Below are 23,474 nucleotides of genomic sequence, written 5' to 3' on the forward strand. Positions count from 1 at the left end.
AGTGGGAGATAGAGGCTTCCATTTATGGAATGAGTAAGTCATGGGAATAAAAGGCACAGCCTAAGGAATACAGTCAATGATACTGTAATAGTGTTGCATGGTGACAGACAGCAGCTACACTTTGGATGAGCACAGCTTAATTTATAAACTCATCAAATCACTATGTTATACACCTGAAACTAATGTAACATTGTATGTCAACTACATTCAAATAAAAAAAAATGTTTTTAAAGAGAGCAGCAGGGATACCCTCACTGCTTAGACTTTGAGTGATGTAGTTTAACAATATGTATCAAAGCTTCTAAAACAAGTGTATTACTTACCATAAAGCAGTATTTTTTTAAAGATCCTAAATATATAAAGGCTCAAGACCAGTATCTTTCACTCGACCAACCCCTGAGATGAATGTTCCTGGTTCAGTTAAAGGGTAGCTCGCTCCACATGGTGGCTAAGGAGCACAAATTTGTTCTGTCCTTCATACCTCTTCCTCTGCTGCCTCCTGGCACCCCAGAGGAAAGAGGACCTGGAGGAAGGAGATCTGCTTGTCAATTATCTTAGTCCAGAGATGGCACAAAAGAATCATACTCTTCTATGCCACTGACTAGGACTCAGTCACATGGCCACACCCAACTGCAGGTGGAACTGGGAAATGAGGTAACTGGTTCCTCGGAAGCAGAGAGAAATTTGGGATATGACTAGAAATCTCTGCCACAACATATACATCATATGAGTCAGAAAATTTATCTTTGAGAATTAATCTTAAAGAAATAATGATACACATTTATAATAATGTATGAATAAGTATATTCACTATATATTAGTGCTCATTTTACTAGTGAAAATAATCTCCAATGATAATAATTTATAGGACATCAAAACAATGATGTACTATATAGATAGAATATATATAATAATGATCCTAGTATAAAATAAAATGAAAAGTGCAACATAATATTAACTGGAGAAATGAAAAAATCAAGGATAGAACTACAGGGTATGGTTCAAGATTTGTTATAATCAAAAGTATAAATAAATGTGGATGTAGTTATAGGTATATAGATTCATATATACATACAGACATAATCGCATGAGAAAAATAAGGATATGCCCCCAAATTGTTATTTTTTTTCCAGTAGAATCAGACAATCAATTTTTCCTTTTGTAAAAAAAAAGTTTGTGTTTTCTACAATGACTAATCATTCCATAAATAATTAAAAGAAAAAAACAAAAAAATAGTGAGTTTTGTAAATTGTTAAAATATTGAACAGACTTATTAGATGCTAAGACTAAGCACAGTATACAGTTGTAAATAGATGAGGATTAGAAATATGCATTTTTAGGGGCGCCTGGGTGGCTCAGTCGGTTAAGCATCCAACTTCGGCTCAGGTCATGATCTCGCGGTCTGTGAGTTCGAGCCCCGCGTCAGGCTCTGTGCTGACTGCTCAGAGCCTGGAGCCTGTTTCAGATTCTGTGTCTCCCTCTCTCTCTGCCCCTCCCCTGTTCATGCTCCGACTCTCTCTGTCTCAAAAATAAATAAACGTTAAAAAAAATAAAAAAAAAGAAATATGCATTTTTACATATTCACATACATACACAAAGATACAATGGCATTTGTATAAATATATACAAATTTTTCTTTTTTTTATTATAAGTTTCCCATATTTAAAATGTTACATTATTTGTAACCATTTTTAATGGGTTGGGTCTTTTAATGAGAAGAAAAATGTCATGTAAAATCAAACTGTAGCGGCACCTGGGTGGCTCAGTTGGTTGAGCCTCCAAGTCTTGATTTCAGCTCAGGCCATGATCTCATGGTTCATGGGATCAAGCCCCGTGTAGGGCTCCACACTAACAGCACAGACCCTGCTTGGGATTCTCTCTTTCCATCTCCCTCTCCATTTCTCCTACTCCTCCCCTGAGCACGCACTTGCACGCACTCTCTCTCACTCAAAATAAATAAAATTTAAAAATAAAATAAAATAAAATATAAAATAAAATAAAATAAAATAAAATCTAACTGTAATTTGCTCTAAAAGCCCTAAAAGTACAGAAGTATTCTGGAGGACAGAATTGGTCTTCCTCCTTTAAATTGGGAAAATACTTATATTGTCTGCCTCTCATTGTGATGCTTGAGAAAACCAGAGTTTGCTTAGATTGAGCCTGTGCAGCAGGTCAAATGACAGCCCCCCAAAAGAGAAGCCTATTATCTTAATTCCTGGAACCTCTGAACGTTCCCTTTTGCAGACAAAGCTTATTTGTAGGTATTTTAGGAATCTTGAGATGAGATCATCATCCTGGATTACACAGTGGGCCCTATCTCCAATGACAGTCTCCTTACAAGAGACAGAAGAACTGGAGAAAAGAAAGTCACAGGATGAAGAGACTGCCATGATACAGCCACACACAGAGACTGCCCCGAACCACCAGAAGCTAAGACACAAGGAAAGGAATATCCCCTGGGGCCTTGGAGGGAGCATGACCTCACTGACACCTTGATTCCAGACTTCTGGCCTCAAGAAGTGTGAGAGAATGAATGTGCTTTGCTTTGAGCCACACAGTTTATGGAAATTATTACAGCAGTCGAAATAAATCACTCTGTGTAATAAAGTAGCAAGAATAGAGAATCTCTTCCTGATTGTGGAACAGCAAGTTTGAGGGTACCTGCATGGGGAGAAGAGGATTTGGGAAGTAATCTCCAGAAAGAACATAATGTGGCACAAAGTGGCGGGCAGGACTGAGGTGCGTATGACCAAGAAGCTATCAAACTAACAAACTTAGTTTCACTTTGATGTTATTATCTATGCTGTGCTGTTCCCTAGCTTAACCTTTATTCTTCATCCCTCCTTCTTCAGTGAAAGTGTTTTCCTAAAAGAATGGTGCTTTGGAGAGTGAGCAATCAGGGGTTTGCATTCCGTCATGGAGAAGCAGGGTCAAGGGAGAACAGTACAGGGAAGGGGCGAAACAAAGAAGGATTCCAGAAATCAGCTGTGGCATGCCAACAGTAATGAGTAGTGAGAAGGAAAACAAAAACCAGACAACCTACAGTGACCTGGAGGAGGCAGGGGACCTTTCACAACACAGAGCATTGGATCCAGTGAGTGCATGTAGACAGTAAAGGAGAAATGACCACAGAGCTGCCAGGGGCTGGAGAAGTACACAATAGCCACACACAGACAAACAGGGGTTTGGATTACAAAAGGAGAGGTCAAAGTCAATTTCAAGCAAGGTTAAAATCCAAGTTTCTTTCAAAACCAGCCACCTGAGGGTTGCCTGGGTGGCTTAGTCAGGTGTCCGACTCGATTTCAGCTCAGATCAGGATCTTAAGGTTCATGAGATCAAGTCCCACTGTCAGGGCAGACCCTGCTAGGAATTCTCTCTCTCCCTCTCTCTCTCTGCTGTTTCCCCCACTCACACTTTCGCTCTCAAAAGAAATAAACTTCAAGAAAAAAAGCCACTTGAGGCCATAGCCTTTTCCCTCTCTTCCTTCTCCATCTCTTCCATGTTATGATATGGATTTTTCTTATTCTGGTATATAGTAGGAATAGTCAAGTTAAATCCAACACCAGAGGCATGCTACCGCACTGCAGGACTGATCCTGTGACAAAACAATCAAAGCACAGAGAGCTTGTGAGGACTCCACATGAGGAGGAGTGATGAATTAAAGTAGTTGTCTTTCTTTGAAACAGCGAGGAGGGGAGGAAAGTTGAAAAAGGAGAGATGCAAGCAGATGAGAACAGTAAAGTAACAGAAGCTTCTGGAAATGGGTGGAGGGATGATTCAGGAGTAAAAGAGTAAATAGAAGTGTGGTTAAAATCAAACAAGGAGGTCAGGAAAAGTTGGAAGAGATGGAGAAAAGAGCTCAGCAGAAAAAGAAGTAGAAGCAGAGAAGAAGCAGAAAGAGAGCTTTGAATACAGAACACTGTATCGTCATAATAAGGTAGTTTGTATTAAACGTGAATATTTTTAGAGCCTATATAAAATCATTTCAACTTTCTGGCTTTTAATGAGAAGTGTAGTCAATTTAAATTTTAATTTAAGTAACACTTCCCAAAGACCATAAAATTTCGGACTCCATCAGGATTTATTACCCTCTAGGAAAAGTTAGGTACTTTAGAAATGCATTAATTCCCTTACGACATTTGGCTTTTGCCACAGAACCAGTTTCTGGCTAAATGACTCTGTGACCTAAAAGAGCTCATTTATTTCTCAGAGTGAATATTCACTTTTACGGAGCATCTTTCATATTAGGGGGCTCCCGTTCGGGTTTGTGGAGAAACACTAACGAAGAAACAGGACTTGACTGCTCCTATTTTGAATAAATTATTAGCCCCTTCTAGTGTCAGCACTAATTTTATTATTTATGTGAATTAATATAAACTCTGAAAAACAAACCATTCCATGTTATGAAGTTTGAAAAATGTGACTTTGGAAAACTTATAGTCATCCATTTTAGCTTTATACGAAAGAAGTTCTTTTCAGAATGATGAGATGTGGAGGTGATAAATATGTAATAATGTTTTCATACACTTGCCAATTTAATGTGTTTGCATAAATATTTAATACATCAATCTTTTCAAGAAGAACATGTTCTGCATTTCAATGTGTCTTTTCTTTTTCATTAGATTGACCTATTTCTAAAGTCCCCAGAGAAAATTTTTTCATTTGGTGGACATTTCCAAGACAATGATCAAATCTCCTTTTTTTGTGAGCGTATAAGAAAATGTGAATTTTGTTTGGACTTTATGCAAAATCATCATTATATATATGTATATGTGATTTATAAGAGTAAAATCCACTTTAGTGGATTTGTATTATAAAAAGTATGGAGGACATAATTTGAGACAAATATTTAAATGAAGCAAATGTGTTGAAATGATTTTAATTTAATTAAAATAAATTTATAAATAATTTATTTAATCATTTTAGTTATTTTAATTTGAGTCCAAAGTAGGAAAGTTTGGTAATGGTAGGAAATGGTAAATGGTGACCCCACAACTTTGTCCAAGTTTGAGATATGTGTGTATAACACATGAACTTTTTTCAAGAAATTCACTAAGCCTCCATTCAAATTATTATCCTTTTAAGGTCTGCCCAGCTAAACACAACTCCTCATTAAACCAATCTCTCTAAATATCATTCAAATTTGGTTATTTTTCCAGTGTGCCTTCTCCAATCATATATATACCTGATTACTGCATAGATAGTTCCTCTCAACTACACCTTGCATTGTTAGTTTATTTCTTTACATGTGGTCTTTGGGGTTATATTTCATATACAGGTGCTTGCTGCTGTATAAGACTATTTTATCTCACGATGTTGCTATTCTTGTTTCTTTTCTCTCCATATATTTCTACTGGGGTATATCATTTTGAAACGATGCTAAAAAGGGTTGTACAACTACGCACCAGATATCAACTACTGAGCATCTGCCCAGGTCTTCTGAAGCAGAAGAGGCAGCCCTCTCTCACCTTTCAAGTTTCCTGCAAGTCCTGAAGGTCAGCAAGACACAGCTTACCCTCCCAGGACTGGGTAGGTAGGCAGGTAGGTAGGCGCTGCTTTCCCCCTGGGAAAGTCATTTACTGGGCTAAAAGGCCGAGCCCCTCTCCTCTGAGTGGCAGAGTGTCCTTGCTGTCTCCTTCAACAAAGAAACAATTGAGAGGTGGAGAGTTGACAAGCATTCAGGCTGCCGTTTTCCTCAGAATTCCCTAGTAAAAGCGTTAGCTTAGTAGTTGTAAAATTTGAAGAGATGAACAGGGGACGAGAGAAGGGAGCAAACGAACAAGAATATCTACACTGGAACGTAGAACATAGCGTCTCAGGGAACAAAGGTTTTTGTCTAGTTTCATATTCCTCTGTGGTTAGAAATGAGCCTTGTACATGCTAAATGCTTAATAGTTAGTTGTAAAATAAATGAATCAAAGGAAGACAATAATTTTTCAAGGGAAAAAAAATGGTTTTGTAATATGCCATTTATAAAATCAAATAATAGACTGAATATCTAATGGATAATGTAGATCGAGATTCAAATAACTCCAGGGTGGATTTGGTAAAACTCTAGGGATTTGGTCTTCTCTGGGAATATGCTACCAAGTAACAACAATCTCCTTTTTTTTGTATTCCAGAAGCTTTTTTTTCCCTATCATTCTATTCAACAAACACTTCAATCAGAAGAAAACACACAATTAAAATAATTGAAGTTTAGGGAACGTCTATTTCTGACAGACTGTTAAGAAATATGTGTAAGACACCTTTGAATCATTGAGGCTGGAAGGAGAGCAGTCCTTAAAAAATAATAGACTTTTAAGTGAGTGTGCAACCTAAACTATGTGTTATGAATGTGGTCTTGCATAAATCACTTGCACTTCTTTCAAAGGAAGATTCTGTAATTTAAATTAAGTCATGTATTTTTTGAATAAACATAGTAGTTCTGTTTCCAGAACTTAATGAGTACTGTATCACAGGGACAGGTAAGACATACCAAAACCATGTAAGCAACCTGGTTACCATGAATTGTATGTATATTTATGGAAAGAGGAAGAAGTAAATTACTTTTAATTTTACTTTTGTATTTTATATTACTTCTAAAGAATTGGGAGACACAGAATCCCAAGCATGGCCTTCTACAAAAGGACAACTTATTAGAAAATTCTTAATTATTTAGTTGAAAGGCTGATAACTTTCCCACAGATTACTTGTAAGTCACACAAAAATGCTAAGATATGAAAAGTAGGAATTGATAAATGGCATTCATTAAATATGATAGAAATTGCTAGTGACCCAAATAGCCATTAATGTATAATTCAACAATTAAGGTAATTCAACCCAATAGAAAACAATTGTTGTCATCAAATATAATTAAAATATTCCATTACTTATAACAGAAGTCCATAAACTTTTCCTATAAATGATTAGATACTTAATATTTTATGCTTTTTGGGTCTTACAGCTTCTGTTGTAACTACTCAACTTTGTTCTTCAAGGATGAAAACAACCACAGCCATGCATAAAAGAATGAGTGTAGCCATGTCCCAATAAAACTTTTTTTTACAAAGGCAATCAACAGTCCAGATTTGGACCATAGATCACTGTTTGACAAATCCCATAATATGGCACAGAAGACTCTTCAGAATATAGCAAAAACGTATAGGATTCCACATTTGAAACATAGGGGGCCACTCCCAAATTTACTACTTGTTCATATTTTCTCTCCCCCTTCCTCTCCTCTCCCCATTTTTTTACTCTTCCTTCCTCTGACCTGCTGTATCACAGTTCATCAAGGGCAGGGGTGAAGGTGTACAAAGGGAGTAACCTATGCCAGAGGAGAGGAGTATTTTTTGATGCTGTTTAAATTGCCAATTCATGGTAATAATAAAAGCAGGCTGACTTTTTGTTGGCCTTACTGTTGTACTGAAATCCCACATCATTTTTATTGCCCATGACTGCCCACTCAAGGCAGTCTGCTGCCACGATACCCAATGCTCTTCTGTATCTTAAATGGAAAATATAACTGTGTATGTTGGACTTTTTTCTGAATTAATAAATATTCTTTAACTGTTGTCTAGAGGTTATAGGATGCATCATAACTTAATAAAGCCTACATTGATATATATTTAAACTATTCCAAATGTTCTCTGGTACAAATAATGCTTCACTGTATATATCTCAACACTCTTCTTTGCACACTTGTGGGAGTTTTATTTGAATAAATTCCTAGAAAGTAAATTGATGACACGTTTAAAATTTTAACATATATTGCCACGTTGCACTTCAAAAATTCTGTGTCAGTTTAAACTTTATCCAAGTATAAATGAATCTTATGAATAAATCCATACTCTCCAATAGAAAATAAAATCAATATTTGTAACTTTTGCCAATTTTTAACTCAAATGTGATATCTCATTTTATTTCAAATTGCATTTCTTTTCATAAATTATCAACCATTTTTAAATGTTTTCCTCTGAAAATACTCTTCAATATATAATACTGTATAATTTGGGTTTAGTTAAAGGGAGTGTCCATAAAGGCAATCTTACAAACAAATAAAGTTTAATATGTTCAAGTAGAGTACATTAAAATTGTACAGCTTGTTAAGCTGGATTAGTCTTGTTAAGATTATTTAGCCTCATTAGTTAAATGTGTTCGGACATTTTTGTCTTGTTATATTTCAAAACTCTCATAGGCTCCTCAATAAACTTTTTGTATTTTTGTCAATAAGAAATAATTATTTGAAGGAGGACCCAAAATAGCGGAACAGCATGGAAGTTTTTTGTGTGTCTCACGTCCATGAAATATAGCCAGACCAACACTAAACCATCCAATACACCTAGAAAACTGATTGGAGGATTAACACAACAATCTGCACAACCTGAACCACAGAATTCAGCAGGTACACAGCATGGAGAGGTGAATTTGGGGAGCGAGAAGCCATGAAAGGTAGGGAACCACTATTGTGGGCGGAGAGGGGACAGAGACTGGGGGGGAGGGGGGAGAATACGGGAAAAGCACCCCTCCTCAAAAGCAGCTGAAGAGAAAGTGGAAAATTGGAAACAGCCTCAGGGACTAAACTAAAAAGGGAGAAAGGAGAAAGGAGAGTGTTAAATTCCATTAAGACTGTAAACAAGGGGAGCACAAAGGCTGCAGCTCCTCAGCTCGATACCTGGTGGTGCTCTGGTAGGAAGGGCGAATTCCCAGGAACAGAGTGGAGGTGGAGGTTCTCGGGTCACATGGGGAAAAGCGGTTCCACTGCTGGAAAGACATTTGGTAGAGACTGTTGAAGCCACCTGGTCCCAGCAGACCCCAGAAAATGGCCACATTCGCTGGTGCTGGAACAAGGTTGTTAAGGGTGAAGTCTGGTGCCAGATGTGTGTTGTGATTTTCCATAATCCCTGAAACACTGCTGCTACACTGTCTTGCAAACTTTTTCTGGGGCAGGCTGACACCTGGCCGCAGTCTCTGGGCACTGGCAGCAGCAGGGTCCAGCAAGCGTTCCTGGGTGCAGCCGACATTCGGCCATTGCTCATTTGGCCATTGCTCGGTGAGACCCTCCCACAGAGGGGCTGAACAGGTCAAAGCCACAGTCCTTCAGAAGTAAGGGGCTGGGGAAAACAGCCGCATCTGAGATAAAACTCAGGAGAGAAGTACTGTCTGGGGCCTGGTCACGGAGAGTGAAAAAGCAGGGAATGAATGAGAGCTGAAGACAGAGGACAGGTGTGTGATTGCTGACCCGGGAGAACAGACTGGGTAGTTGGGTGGCACCATTTTCACCGCTCCCACACATGCGCATATGCACCTACAAGCACCACAACAATCCACCCCAGTAGGCTAGTAGCGCCATCTAGTGGAGAGTGGAGCTGTTACACTGATCCCCGCCCAACTGGGCCAACTTCGCTCTTCAAGAACGCAAGTCTCATCGCCAGCTTAGTTTATGGACTATAAAGAGCTACATAGTCTGACTTCTAGGGGAAAAATGAAAGAATTTCAGTCCTCCTTCAATCTGTTAGCAGATTCATCTATTCAATTTTCTTTCTTTTTCTTTTCCTTTTTTCTTTTTCTCTTTTACAATTATTCTCTTTTTCTTGAATACAGAAAGAGAAAAAATTCATTTTTATTTTCAATTTTTATTAAAAATATTTTTCTTTAATTTTTATTACTATATTTTTTACGTTTGTGAAATTTTTTCAAATTCTGTTTTACTTCCATCATTTTATTTTAGTCTACTTCAGTGTATTCACCTATTCAAGTTTTCAAAAAATTTCCTTTTTTTAATTTTTCTTTTTCTTTTTTCTTTTTTCTATTTTTCATTTCTTTTACTTGAATGTAGAAAGAGAAAAACTTCATTTTTACTTTCAATTTCTATTAAAAATATTTTCCTTTACTTTTATTACTATATTTTTTACTTTTATGTACATTTTTTTCAAATTCTATTTTACTTCCATCATTTTATTTTAGTCTACTACAATCTATTCACTTTTTCAAATTTTCAATTTCCTTTTTTTCTTTTTTTATCTTTTTTCTTTTTCATTTCTTTTCTTTTTTCTTAAATACAGAAAAAGAAAAAATCATATTTGTTTTTAATTTTTATTAAAAATATTTTTCTTTAATTTATTTCTACTGTGGTCTTTATTTTTGTGTATATTTTTTCAAATTCTATTTTACCCCCATTATCTCATTTTAGTCTACTTCAGTGTATTCATTTTTTCAAATTCTCAAATGATTTCCTTTCCCCCCCACTTTTGTTTGTTTAATCTGTCAAACCACTTTGAACATCCAGACCAAAACACATCTAGGATCTAGCATCATCTACTCAATTTTGTGTGGGGGTGTGTCTTTAATTTTTAATTTTAATATTTTTTTACTTTCAATTTTTCTATCTCATTAACTGCTTTTCTCCCTTCAAAAGGACAAAACAAAGGAATTCGCCCCAAAAGAAAGAGCACGAAGAAATGACAGCCAGGGATTTAACCCACACAGACACAAGCAAGATGTCTGAACCAGAATTTAGAATCACGATAATAAGAATATTAGCTGGAGTCAAAAATAGGTTAGAATCCCTTTCTGCAGAGATAAAAGAAGTAAAAAATGGATGGGTGCAGCAGCAGCAAGGATGGATGAGGCAGAACAGAGAATCAGCGATATAGAGGACAAACTTACAGAGAATAACAAAGCAGAAAAAAAGAGGGAGATTAAGGCAAAAGAGTACGATTTAAGAATTAGAGAAATCAGTGACTCATTAAAAAGGAACAACATCAGAATCATAGGGGTCCCAGAAGAGGAAGAGAGAGAAATAGGAGTAGAAGGGTTATGTGAGCAAATCATAGCAGAAAACTTTCTTCACCCGGGGAAAGACACAGACATCAAAATCCAGGAAGCACAGAGGACCCCCATTAGATTCAACAAAAACCGACCATCAACAAGGGATATCATAGACAAATTCACAAAATACTCAGGCAAGGGGAGAATTATGAAAGCAGCAAGGGAAAAAAGTCCCTAATTTACAAGGGAAGACAGATCAGCTTTGGAGCAGACCTATCCACAGAAACTTGCCAGGCCAGAAAGGAGCAGCAGGATATAGTCAACGTGCTGAATCAGAAAAATATGCAGCCAAGAATTCTTTATCCAGCAAAGATGTCATTCAAAATAGAAGGAGAGATAAAAAGTTTCCCAGACAAAAATTAAAGGAGTTTGTGACCACTAAACCAGCCCTGCAAGAAATTTTAAGGAGGACTCTCTGAAGAGAGAAAAGATGAAAACATAAATACCAAAAGAAACAAAGATTATAAAGGACCAGAAAACACCACCAGAAACTCCAACTCTACAAGCATCATACTGGCAATAAATTTGTATCTTTCAGTACTCACTAAACGTCAATGGACTCAATGCTCTAATCAAAAGACATACGGTAACAGAATGGATAAGAAAACAAGATCCATCTATATGCTGTTTACAGGAGACCCACTTTAGACCTAAAGACACCTTCAGATTGAAAATAAGGGGATGGAGAACCATCTATCATGTTAATGGTCAACAAAAGAAAGCCAGAGTAGCCATACTTATATCAGACAATCTAGACTTTAAAATACTGTATCAAGAGATGCAGAAGAGCATTATATCATAATCAAGGGGTCTATCCACCAAGAAGACCTAAGAACTGTAAACATTTATGCACCAAATGTGAAAGCACCCAAATATATAAATCAGTTAATCACAAACATAAAGAAACTCATCAATAGTAATACCATAACAGTAGAAGACTGCAACACCCCACTCACAGCAATAGACAGATCATCTAATCGAAAAATCAACAAGGAAACAATGGCTTTGAATGACACATTGGACCAGATGGACTTAACAGATATATTCAGAACATTTCATCCTAAAGCAGCAGAATGTACATTCTTCTCCAGTGCACATGGAACGTTCTCCAGAATAGACCATATACTGAGACACAAATCAGCCCTAAGTATGTAAAAAGGATAGAGATCATACCGTGCATACTTACAGACCACAATGCTATGAAACTCGAAATCAACCACAAGAAAAAATTTGGAAAGGTAACAAATACTTGGAGACTGAAGAACATCCTACTAAATAATGAATGGGCTAACCAAGCAGTTAAAGAGAAAATTAAAAAGTACATGGAAGTCAATGAAAATGATAACACCACAACCCCAAACCTCTGGGACTCAGCAAAGGTGGTCATAAGAGGAAAGTAGATAGCAATCCAGGCCTTCCTAAAGAAGGAAGAAAGATCTCAGATACACAACCTAACCTTATGCCTTAAGGAGCTGGATAAAGAATAGCAAATAAAACCCAAAACCAGCAGAACACAGGGAATAATAAAGATTAGAGCAGAAACTAATGCTATCGAAACCAAAAAACAGTAGAATAGATCAATGAGACCAGAAGCTGGTTCTTTGAAAGAACTGAGGTTCTTTGAAAGAATTAACAAAATTGATAAACCACTAGCCACTTTGATCAAAAGGAAAAAGGAAAGGACCCAAATAAATAAAATCAAGAATGAAAGAGGAGAGATCACAACCAACACAACAGAAATAAAAACAATAATAAGATAATATTATGAGCAATTATACGCCAATAAAATGGGTAATCTGGAAGAAATGGGCAAATCCCTAGAAACATATACACTATCAAACTGAAACAGGAAGAAATAGAAAATTGGAACAAGCCCATAACCAGTAAGGAAATCGAATTAGTAATAAAAAATCTGCCAAAAAACAAGAGTCCAGGGCCAGATGACTTTCCAGGCGATTTCTACCAAACATTTATTCCAAACATTTCTACCAAACATAATAGGAAGAGTTAACACCTATTCTCTTGAAATTGTTCCAAAAAATAGAAATGGAAGGAAAACTTCCAAACTCTTTGTATGAAGCCAGTATTACCTTGATTCCAAAACCAGACAGAGACCCCACTATGAAGGAGAACTATAGACCAAATTCCATGATGAACATGGATGCAAAAATCCTCAACAAGATATTAGCCAACTGGATCCAACAATACATGAAAAAAATTATTCACCACGACCAAGTGGGATTTATACCTGGGATGCAGGGCTGGTTCAATATCCGCAAAACAATTAACATGATTCATCACATCAATAAAAGAAAGGACAAGAACCATATGATCCTCTCAATAGATGCAGAGAAAGCATTTGACAAAATACAGCATCCTTTCTTGATAAAAATCCTCAAGAAAGTAGTGATAGAAGGAGCATACCTCGAGATCATAAAAGCCATATATGAATGACCCAACGCTCATCCTCAATGTGGAAAAACTGAGAGCTTTCCACCTAAGGTCAGGAACAAGACAGGGATGTCCACCCTCGCCACTGTTATTCAACATAGTATTGGAAGTGTTAGCCTCCGCAATCAGACAACACAAAGAAATAAAAGGCATCCAAATCGGCCAGGAGGAGGTCAAACTTTCACTCTTCGCAGATGACATGATACTGTACATAGAAAACCCGAAAGATTGCACCAAAAAACTGCTAGAATTCATTCATGAATTCAGCAAAGTTGCAGGATATAAAATCAATGCATAGAAATCGGTTGCATTCCTATACACCAACAATGAAGTGACAGAAAGAGAAATCAAGGAATCGATCCCATGTATAGTTACACAAAAAAACATAAAATACCTAGGAATAAATCTAACCAAAGAGGTGAAAAAACTGTACGTTGAAAATGATAGAAAGCTTATGAAAGAAATTGAAAAAGACACACAAAAAAATAGAAAAAGATTCCATGCTCCTGGATAGGAAGAACAAATATTTTAAAAATGTTGATACTACCCAAAGCAATCTACATATTCTGTGTAATCCCTATCAAAGTAACACCAGCATTCTTCACAGAGCTAGAACAAATAATCCTAAAATATATATGGAGCCAGAAAAGACCCCAAATAGCCAAAGCGATCCTGAAAAAGAAAACCAAAGCAGGAGGCATCACAATCCCAGACTTCAAGCTATACTACAAAGCTGTAATCATCAAGACAGTATGGTACTGGCCCAAGAATAGATACTCAGATCAATGGAATAGAATAGAGAACCCAGAAATGGACCCACAAATGTATGGCCAACTAATCTTTGGCAAAGCAGGAAAGAATATCCGATGGAATAAAGACAGTCTCTTCAGCAAGTGGTGCTGGGAAAACTGGACAGGGACATGCAGAACAGTGAACTTGGACCACTTTCTTATACCATACACAAGAATAAGCTCAAAATAGATGAAAGACCTAAATGTAAGACAGGAAGGCATCAAAATCCTTGAGGAGAAAGCAGGCAAAACCTCTTTGATCTTGGCCACAGCAACTTCTTACTCAGTATGTCTCCAGAGGCAAGGGAAACAAAAGCAAAAATGAACTACTGGGACCTCATCAAAATAAAAAGCTTCTGCACAGTGAAGGAAACAATCAGCAAAACTAAAAGGAAACCGACAGAATGGGAGAAGATATTTGCAAATGACATATCGCATAAAGGGTTAGTATCCAAAATCTATAAAAAACTTATCAAACTCAACACCCAAAAAACAAATAATCCAGTGAAGAAATGGGCAAAAGACATGAATAGACACTTCTCCAAAGAAGACATCCAGATGGCCAACAGACACATGAAAAAATGCTCAACATCACTCATCATCAGGAAAATACAAATCAAACCACCATGAGATACCACCTTACACCTGTCAGAGTGACTAACATTAACAACTCAGGCAACAACGGATGTTGGTGAGGATGTGGAGAAAGAGGATCTTTTTTGCATTGCTGGTGGGAATGCAAGCTGGTACAGCCACTCTGGAAAACAGTATGGAGGTTCCTCAAAAAACTAAAAATAGGACTTCCCTACAACCCAGAAACTGAACTACTAGGCATTATCCACGGGATACAGGTGTGCTGTTTCGAAGGGACACATGCACCCCCATGTTTATAGCAGCACTATCAACAACAGCCAAAGTATGGAAAGAGCCCAAATGTCCATTGATGGATGAATGGATAAAGAAGATGTGGTTTATATATGTGTATACACACACACACACACACACACACACACACACAATGGAGTATTATTGGGCAATCAAAAAGAATGAAATCTTGCCATTTGTAACTATGTGAATGGAACTGGAGGGTATTAAGCTAAGTGAAATTAGTCAGTCAGAGAAAGACAAAAATCCTATGACTTCACTCATATGAGGACTTTAAGAGACAAAACAGATGAACATAAGGGAAAGGAAACAAAAATAATATAAAAACAGGGAGGGGGACAAAACAGAAGAGACTCATAAATATGGAGAACAAACTGAGGGTTACTAGAAGGGTTGTGGGTGGGGGGACAGGCTAAATGGGTAATGGGCACTAAGGAATCTACTTCTGAAATCATTGTTGCACTATATGCTAACTAATTTGGATGTGAATTTAAAAAAAAATAAAAAAATAATTAAAAATATTTAAATTAAAAAAAGAAATAATTATTGATATTTTTGTTTAGTGTGTAGTGTCAGTAATTTTACTCTAATATGGGTAAGATATTTTCTAAAGGCATACGTCCTCTCCAGGAAATCCTACCTCTCTTCTTGGACATTAGGAATGAGGATAGAGTATACTTACACATAATCACCCATACTATTTAATAATAAAATATATAATTTCTAATCTAACTTCATAGGTGCAGAGTTTACTATCTGTTTGGTATGACATGATAACCGTAGACAATACATGATGATCTGAAATGCTTTTGGACATTTGGCTTTTATTGGGGGGGGGGGGGTGTTGAGCTGTTTTTAAGTTTTGAAGTACATCCTACCCATGATATGTGCACTCAGCCTTCTTGCATTTTGGCAGTGGTACAGCTTTTGTCTTGGCTTCTTCCCTGTGACCCTCCCCATTAGTTTCTAGCCACTGCTCAACCCTCTCCACTCAAAGAGGAAGCTTTATCTCTCCTTTTATTTCCTTCCAGTTCCTGTTAAAAAAATAGAGGCCTATTATTATCCTAATTATTATGCATAAAAAGATAATATTTTACACCAGAAAAAAAAGTTCTCTGTCCATATTACATCAACTCAGGCAGAACTCTTATACCCAAATAGTATACACTCTGTCTTCTCCCTGGTTCCAATGAGTGAACTGTCAGTGCTCTTCTCTAAACTCAGGTGTTCTACTATTCACCAGATGCCATCTGCTACTGACTACTCAAAGAATAACTTCTGTAGTCGTTCTCTCTCTCTCCCTCTTGTATCACTGTATGCAATGTTGGCATGCCCAGGGCTCTGCCCTGTACTCTTCACATCTTGGTCTACAACTGACCCCTAAATGTTCTCAAATTTAGACTTCAAATACGCTTCATCTCTTGAAAGATTCATCACTTATATCTCAAAGCCAAACCACACTCCTAAATTCTAAATTAATATATTCAAATTGCTTACTTAACATCTCCAGCTGCATAACTAAGAGGCATCTTTAACATATTTAAAACTGAGGTCTTGACCTTCCCTGTATCTTTTCTTCTCAAGGTTCCACATCTCTGAAAATGGCAATTCCATGTTTTCCAGTTGCTCAGATCAAAACATTGGAGGCACAACTGAGTTTTCTCACTTCCTCATAACTACATAACAACCAACAACAAATACTCTGAACTTTTTCTTCAAAATATATCCATAATCTAATAATTCTGAATAATCTAATTACTACCATCATTGCCCCTCTAGTCAAAGCCACTATTATCATTCACTTCAACTACATGGATTCTCTCCTTCCACCTTTGTTTCCATGCAGTCTGTTCTTTACACAGGAGCCACAGGCAGGTCATGGCATGCCTCTGCTTCAAAACATCCCATGGCTTTCCAGCCTCCTCAGAGTAAAAATCAAAGTCCTTGCCATGGTTTACAAGACCCTATGTTATCCAGCCCAATAAGATCTCTCTCCAATGTCATCTCTTACCCATTCCCCCCTTGCTCACTTCTAGTCACACTGGCATGTTTCTATTTTCTAGAACACATCTGGCCCTCAGTCATCCAAAGAGCCTGTGTTCCTTTGCCTGTGGATCACCTTTCCACGTGGATCAACAAAGCAGACCTCTTCACTGTCTTCAATCTTCTGTTAACTTATCATACAGGTCTGACATAAAATAGAATATTAATAAAGGCTAGAACATGCATAATAGTAAATGCTTGCTACATCCATCATTAGAGATTGTATTGGATCAGATATGATATATATTTAGAGAAATACAGTTTCACTGTATGAATGAAATCTAGAAGATTTAAAACAATAAATATCTTCCATGTAACTGTGAAAGAGAAATACTAATTGCTAACACTTCCTGAATTCTATTTTCCTGGCCATTGTGTTCCTTATGCATATTAAATCACTTAATCTTTAAAATTGCCCTGGGGAATAGGTAATATTATTTCCATTTTAGAGATAAGACACGTGCAAAGAAAAGTAATTTGCCCCAAATCACAAAGAACAGGAGCTGGGATTTCAAGTAAGTGATATCTTCAAAACTATGCCTTTCACCACCATGCTCATTTTCCAAACTATATCCATAATTTCAGGTTTCTTCATGAAACAAAATTCCTTAGGTTCAACCTTGGTTTTTTAAAAGTACCATTCTTAGGAGAGATGTTGATCATAAGGGAGGCTGTGCATGTGTTGGGGGAGGGATTTTATGAGAATTCACTATACCATCCTCTCAATTTTGCTACCAATCCCAAGCTTCTCTAAAAAGTCTGTTAAAAATTCCTTTAGAAAAAAAGTTAGAATGCTCAAATAAATTGTAAATAAGATTACAAAAGTAAAGACAAGTACGGTTGGCACAATTCTAATACCCTCCCAAGATTCTTGCCCCTTGGTGTACACGTCTGCATGATCCTCTCTGTTGTGGGTAGGCAGGCTTTGTAAATATGATGGAATGGTCACTCCAATGCCTGGATAATGCTACTTTGCACAGGTGACCTTAAGAAAGAGTGATGTTCCTCGCTGGGCTCCAGCATAAGTGAGCATAAGTTCAGGGAGCCCTCTTCCTGAAAAACAAAGTCAAATTCGGGAACACAAATTTTATGTGCAGGAAGTTTTCCATTGTTGGCTTTGAAGATGGAGAGAGTCATATGGCATGGACCTGCGAGTATGTAAGTGACCCTCTAGTAGGTTTCTATCAAGTAACTGAATTCTGCCAACAACTTGAATCATCTTGGAGGAGGACTCTGAACTTCAGATGAAGACACAGCTGAGAACCTAGCTTCTCTGTGCCTGGATTTATAACCCACAAAACTGTGAGATCATATATTGGTATTACTTGAAGCCATTATGTTTGCAGTGATTCCTTACTTGGCAACAGAAAACTAAGACAACAGGCATCTCAGTTATATCAATGAATATAATTCGTTCACATTCACTCAGAAAAAGAAACTACTTTGTCTGATTCGGTTTAAAGAAAATATTTTGCCTAGAAGAAATATATATCTAAAGCAAAATGCTGTAGAAATAGAGCAAAAAAGTGGCAATATTAATAGAGTAGATTGAAAAAATAATGCAGAGGCACTAGGATTTATATTGACCAAAGGGTTATAATCTACCAGATAGGTAATACAGCCATACACTTCTATGTGCCTGCTACACAAAATAACAAAATGAAACATGAGAAGTACAAGATGAATTTGAAACAAAGATCTTGTGAGAGTGTTCGATACATCTTTGTCAAGCTCAGATGAGGTTCATAGAATTTGTGTGCTTAAGAGATCATGGAGGTTGGTGGCAGCAAGAACAGATGAGAAGCAGCATGGAGAGGGATTCCTGCTGATTAACTGTTGCTTAATTTCAGTTATGCCCTTCGTGTAAGAGCAAACTTCAGGTCAGAACCTGAAAGGACACCAATTTCTTGCTCTTTGCCCCATTATCTGGTTAAAGTATACTGAAAAACCTGAGTGTTTAAAGTATATTCAAGAATCCACATTTGACTTAATTGTATACTTTATCCTGGCTAATATACGGTTATGTCAGTATTTGGATGAACATTACCAACAAAATATTGAACGAAAAATATATACAGTGCGATTGTTTTTAATATGAAACTATTGTGACATTCAGTTTATTGTGGACTTGACCTACTTTTATTAAGATTTTTATTGTTTCACTGAAATTAAATACCTTACCAGTTGATTCGTTTTAACTGGACTGCCAAGTTAAAGTTATATGATCAATTTTGTCATATTTAATAATTATTTATCAGCCTCTTAACATGTCTATATTGTTCTGACCACATGAGACCTAATAAAAATTGCATTGGCAAATTAATTATGAAGATATGTCTTAGTAATTAGACATAATTCTTTTCATAAGAAATTTTAAAAATTAATTTTGAATTATATACCCATATTTATTGTAGGGAATTATAATAAGGTGATCAATAAAAGATACTAAATATAGAATATTACATTAAGATAAAATGTTATGAAAGTTGTATAACAAAACTCAGAGATCTAGGATAAAAAAGGTATTATATAGAATTCCTAAACATAAAAAGAATGAGTACTTTTTAAAAAGTAAATGATTGTAGGGGTGCCTAGGTGGCTCAGTCAGTTGGGCAGCCGACACTGGCTCGGGCCATGATCTCATGGTTCATGGGTTTGAGCCCTACATCAGGCTCTGTGCTGGTAGCTCAGAACCCGGAGCCTGCTTCAGATTCTGTGCTTCCTTCTCTGTCCCTCCCCTGCTAATGCTCTGTCTGTCTGTCTCTCGCTCAAAAATAAACATTAAAAAATGATTAAAAAATAAATTATTGTGAGCATGAGATCACTGATATTTAGGTTCAATCGGACATTTTTAAGAGAATTATCTAGATGTTAATTTTTTTTATTTTTTTTTAAATTTTTTTTTTTCAACGTTTTTTATTTATTTTTTTGGGGACAGAGAGAGACAGAGCATGAACGGGGGAGGGGCAGAGAGAGAGGGAGACACAGAATCGGAAACAGGCTCCAGGCTCCGAGCCATCAGCCCAGAGCCTGACGCGGGGCTCGAACTCACGGACCGCGAGATCGTGACCTGGCTGAAGTCGGACGCTTAACCGACTGCGCCACCCAGGCGCCCCTCTAGATGTTAATTTTTAATGAAAACAGTTGCAGTCTGTCAAATTGCATCATTATGACTATTTAAAATTTTGATTAAAAATTTTAGCTATCAACTTAGACGTGCATATTGGAGAGCATATTTTTCACAATGTATTAAAGACAATATGAGCAAAGAAGTTTGAAGGCATTACCACAGAGCAGGGGCTTTGGATTTGGTCGTTCCTGGGATGTAATAATTTCTTGTACTACTTTCTAACCAGAGCATATTTCATCAGCAATAAATTAGGATTAATTCCTCTTTCAAGATTGCTGAGAATAAATAAAATAATGTCTATAACTGACCTACCCTGTACTTAGTACCCGTACCTCCCTCATATCTTCCACTACAGGGAACATGGTGCCTAACCTAGTAAATGTGTTGACTTAATTTCAAAAAAAAAAATCAACTTTAGCCATAACAATACCCAGAGAAAAAGCTTCTTGTGATGACAAGGGGAACCAGGTCTCTGACCAACATCCCAAGACATGGATGCCATTAAAACAGACTGCTTTTCTGTTTTTTTTTTTTTTTTGATGTTCATTTTTGAGAGAAAGAGAGACAGACAGACAGACAGAGAGTGAGTGGCAGAGAGAGAGAGAGAGAGGGAGACACAGAATCCAGAGCAGGCTCCAGGCTCTGAGCTGTCAGCACAGAGCCGGATGCCGGGCTCAAAGTCAGGAACCGCAAGATCATGACCTGAGATCAACCAACTGAGCCACCCAAGCACCCCTTGCTTTTCTTTTAATTAGGATTATGTGCCATGTAGATGAATTCAAATATTATAAGGAGAATTTCTGAACTTTACACATGCTTGTCATTAAGTTATAAAAACTAATATTTTACAAGAAAAGGCATACAGATGTTTTCTTCAGGGAATACTAGACTTACCCTTAAAAAAGGTCCATTAAAAAAAAAAACACACTCCTCCCTTGAAATTAGCATATTCTATTACAGCTAGTAGAGATTTCAATACAGAATATCTTTTTTAATTTTTTTTAACGTTTTATTTATTTTTGAGACAGGGACAGACAGAACATGAACAGGGAAGGGTCAGAGAGAGGGAGACACAGAATCTGAAACAGGCTCTAGGCTCTGAGCTGTCAGCACAGCTTAACCGACTGAGCCACCCAGGTGCCCCGAAATTAACTGTAATTTAATATTCAAGCCTTCCTTTGAAAGTTGCAACCTTCAGTATCCTCTAGAGTTCCTAAATAGTTATGTTAGACAGATTCTGCCAGTATAAGTGTTACCTCGTTGGGAAGACAGATTCCTGGTACTTTCTACTTAATACCTTCTCAGAATCCTGTCACATTCAGTTCTCTTTTATAGCTTTTTATTTCATCTCCAAGAATTGCTTTCTTTTTCTCATTGTGATCATATTTTTATTGAGTTTAATTATAACAGTTATTTAGAATTCCTTTTCTCATAATTTCAAGACCTGTTTCTTTTTTTGATTGGGTTTCAGATGATTTTTTTTTAAGATTCCTGATTCTTTATGAGTCAAGTAGTTTATAATCATGTCCTGAGCATCCTGAATTTCAGGTTGTGGAGTCTCTGGATTTTGTTATATTTCTAAGAAGCGTGTTGATGACTTCTTTCAGTAGGTAATTTGGAGTCAAATTGAAAACTCTGCCTCTTGGCTGGATATTTAAATCTCAGGTTTTTTTTGTTTGTTTGTTTGGGGTTTTTTTTTTTTTTTTATATTTAGACATACTACTTTGACTTTTCCCAGCGCATGTATAGTTTGGGGTCAGCAAAACATATGGACGAGGTATTTGAGCAGAATCTGTGGTTTATATTTCTGGTTTTTTAATTTCCTTGATTTTACCTTCATTTTTAAATACTTGTGTTTTCCCTGAACTTTTTTTTTCTCATTTCTTGGTGTAGAACGACTGTGGGTTTTCTCTTGAAATTTTAGCCACTTTTACACTGCCAATTCCAGTCTGCACTCAGAATAAAAGCCATAATAAATGAAAACTTACTCCTTTCTCATCCCTTATGGTTCTGTAGAAACTTAGCCATTCCAGAAGCCTTATTTTACAGTATATTCTAAAATTTTGTGGACTTTAAAAAATATTTTAATATCATAGTTCGGAGTTTTACAGTGTCATTTCATTTTATATTCAAATGCTGAATATTTAATGATGATTAAATCTTTCCAAAGACTCCTTCAAACACTTTCCAAAATTGGATTTTTCCAGATTATATTCAGATACTGATAGAGTGATTTTACAACTTCCAAAATAGAATGCTTTTCACTTTGGGAATTTAAATTAACTAACTGCACGATTAACCTCTATTAGGATGCTAAATATGACAAAGCAAACTAAAAGTTTATGAAGCAGGTATATCAGTATTCACAAGGCTTCAATGGGAATTTTGTCTCTGTAAAGACCAAAGATTTGTGATCAATGTTGGTGGTGACCTTAGCAGAAAAATCAAGGGAATAAATTATTGTGTCAAAATTACCTTTATAGGCAATGTTTTTGCTGTCATAAGGCAATCTATGCTTCCCTTTCTTCTTATAATTGTATCAGTTTCTCATTGTTAAAGAATTCCTCATCCCAAGCTACTCTATTATTTCTGGAATTTGTAGAAAGGTCAGTGAGTCTCAGGAGTTGTGATTACTTTTTCTAGCTGACATTTATTGATCTCATTACCTTCATGCTCATATTTCAAAAACTTTTTTTTCATTCTGTTACCATTTCAAAGATGACAGAAATGCTGCAGTGCTCACTGTATTAGAACTGTATGTAATTAAAATTTGTACTCTGTGTTTCATCACAGTTTCACTGTCAGAACCATAGTATGTATTGTTTATAAATTAGAATGTTATAATTAGAATACATAATGTGCATAAAGTCAATTCTGAATATATATGCTAAAATATATTTTACTTATTTTCATATAAATGAATGTTGTAAAACCTTTGGGCATAAACCTTTTGCTTGTGCTGAAAGGTTCACTTGACTCTTTTGATGGCCAGTATTTAGTTTTAGATGACTGCTTTCAAAAGTTTACATTAAAAAAATTTTGACGTTTACTCATTTTTGAAAGACAGAGATAGAGCATAAATCAGGGAGGGGCAGAGAGGGAGAGGGAGACACAGAATCTTTCTTAAATTCCACATATGAGTGAGATCGAATGGTATTTGTCTTTCTCTGATTGACTTACTTTGTGTAGCATAATACACTCTAGTTCCATCCATGTTATTGCAACTGGTATGATTTCATTCTTTTTGATCACTGAGTAATATTCCATTGTACATATACCCTATCTTCTTTATCCATTCATCAGTCGATGGACACTGGGCTCTTTCCATACTTTGGCTATTGTTGATAGTGCTGCTATTAACA

General features: G+C 36.5%; 1 long non-coding RNA gene across 1 annotated transcript in view; it reads right to left on the reverse strand.

Moving 5' to 3' along the window:
- LOC131509441 (uncharacterized) overlaps positions 1-19,197 on the reverse strand; it is a 30,067-nt gene extending 10,870 nt beyond the window's left edge. Inside the window, exon 1 of the long non-coding RNA XR_009260503.1 lies at positions 19,164-19,197. This is a non-coding gene — a long non-coding RNA (uncharacterized LOC131509441). The remainder of the gene's footprint in view (positions 1-19,163) is intronic.
- Between the last annotated feature and the right edge of the window lie 4,277 nt (positions 19,198-23,474).

This window comes from Neofelis nebulosa, chromosome 4 (assembly GCF_028018385.1).
Source record: "Neofelis nebulosa isolate mNeoNeb1 chromosome 4, mNeoNeb1.pri, whole genome shotgun sequence".
NCBI lineage: Eukaryota > Metazoa > Chordata > Mammalia > Carnivora > Felidae > Neofelis > Neofelis nebulosa.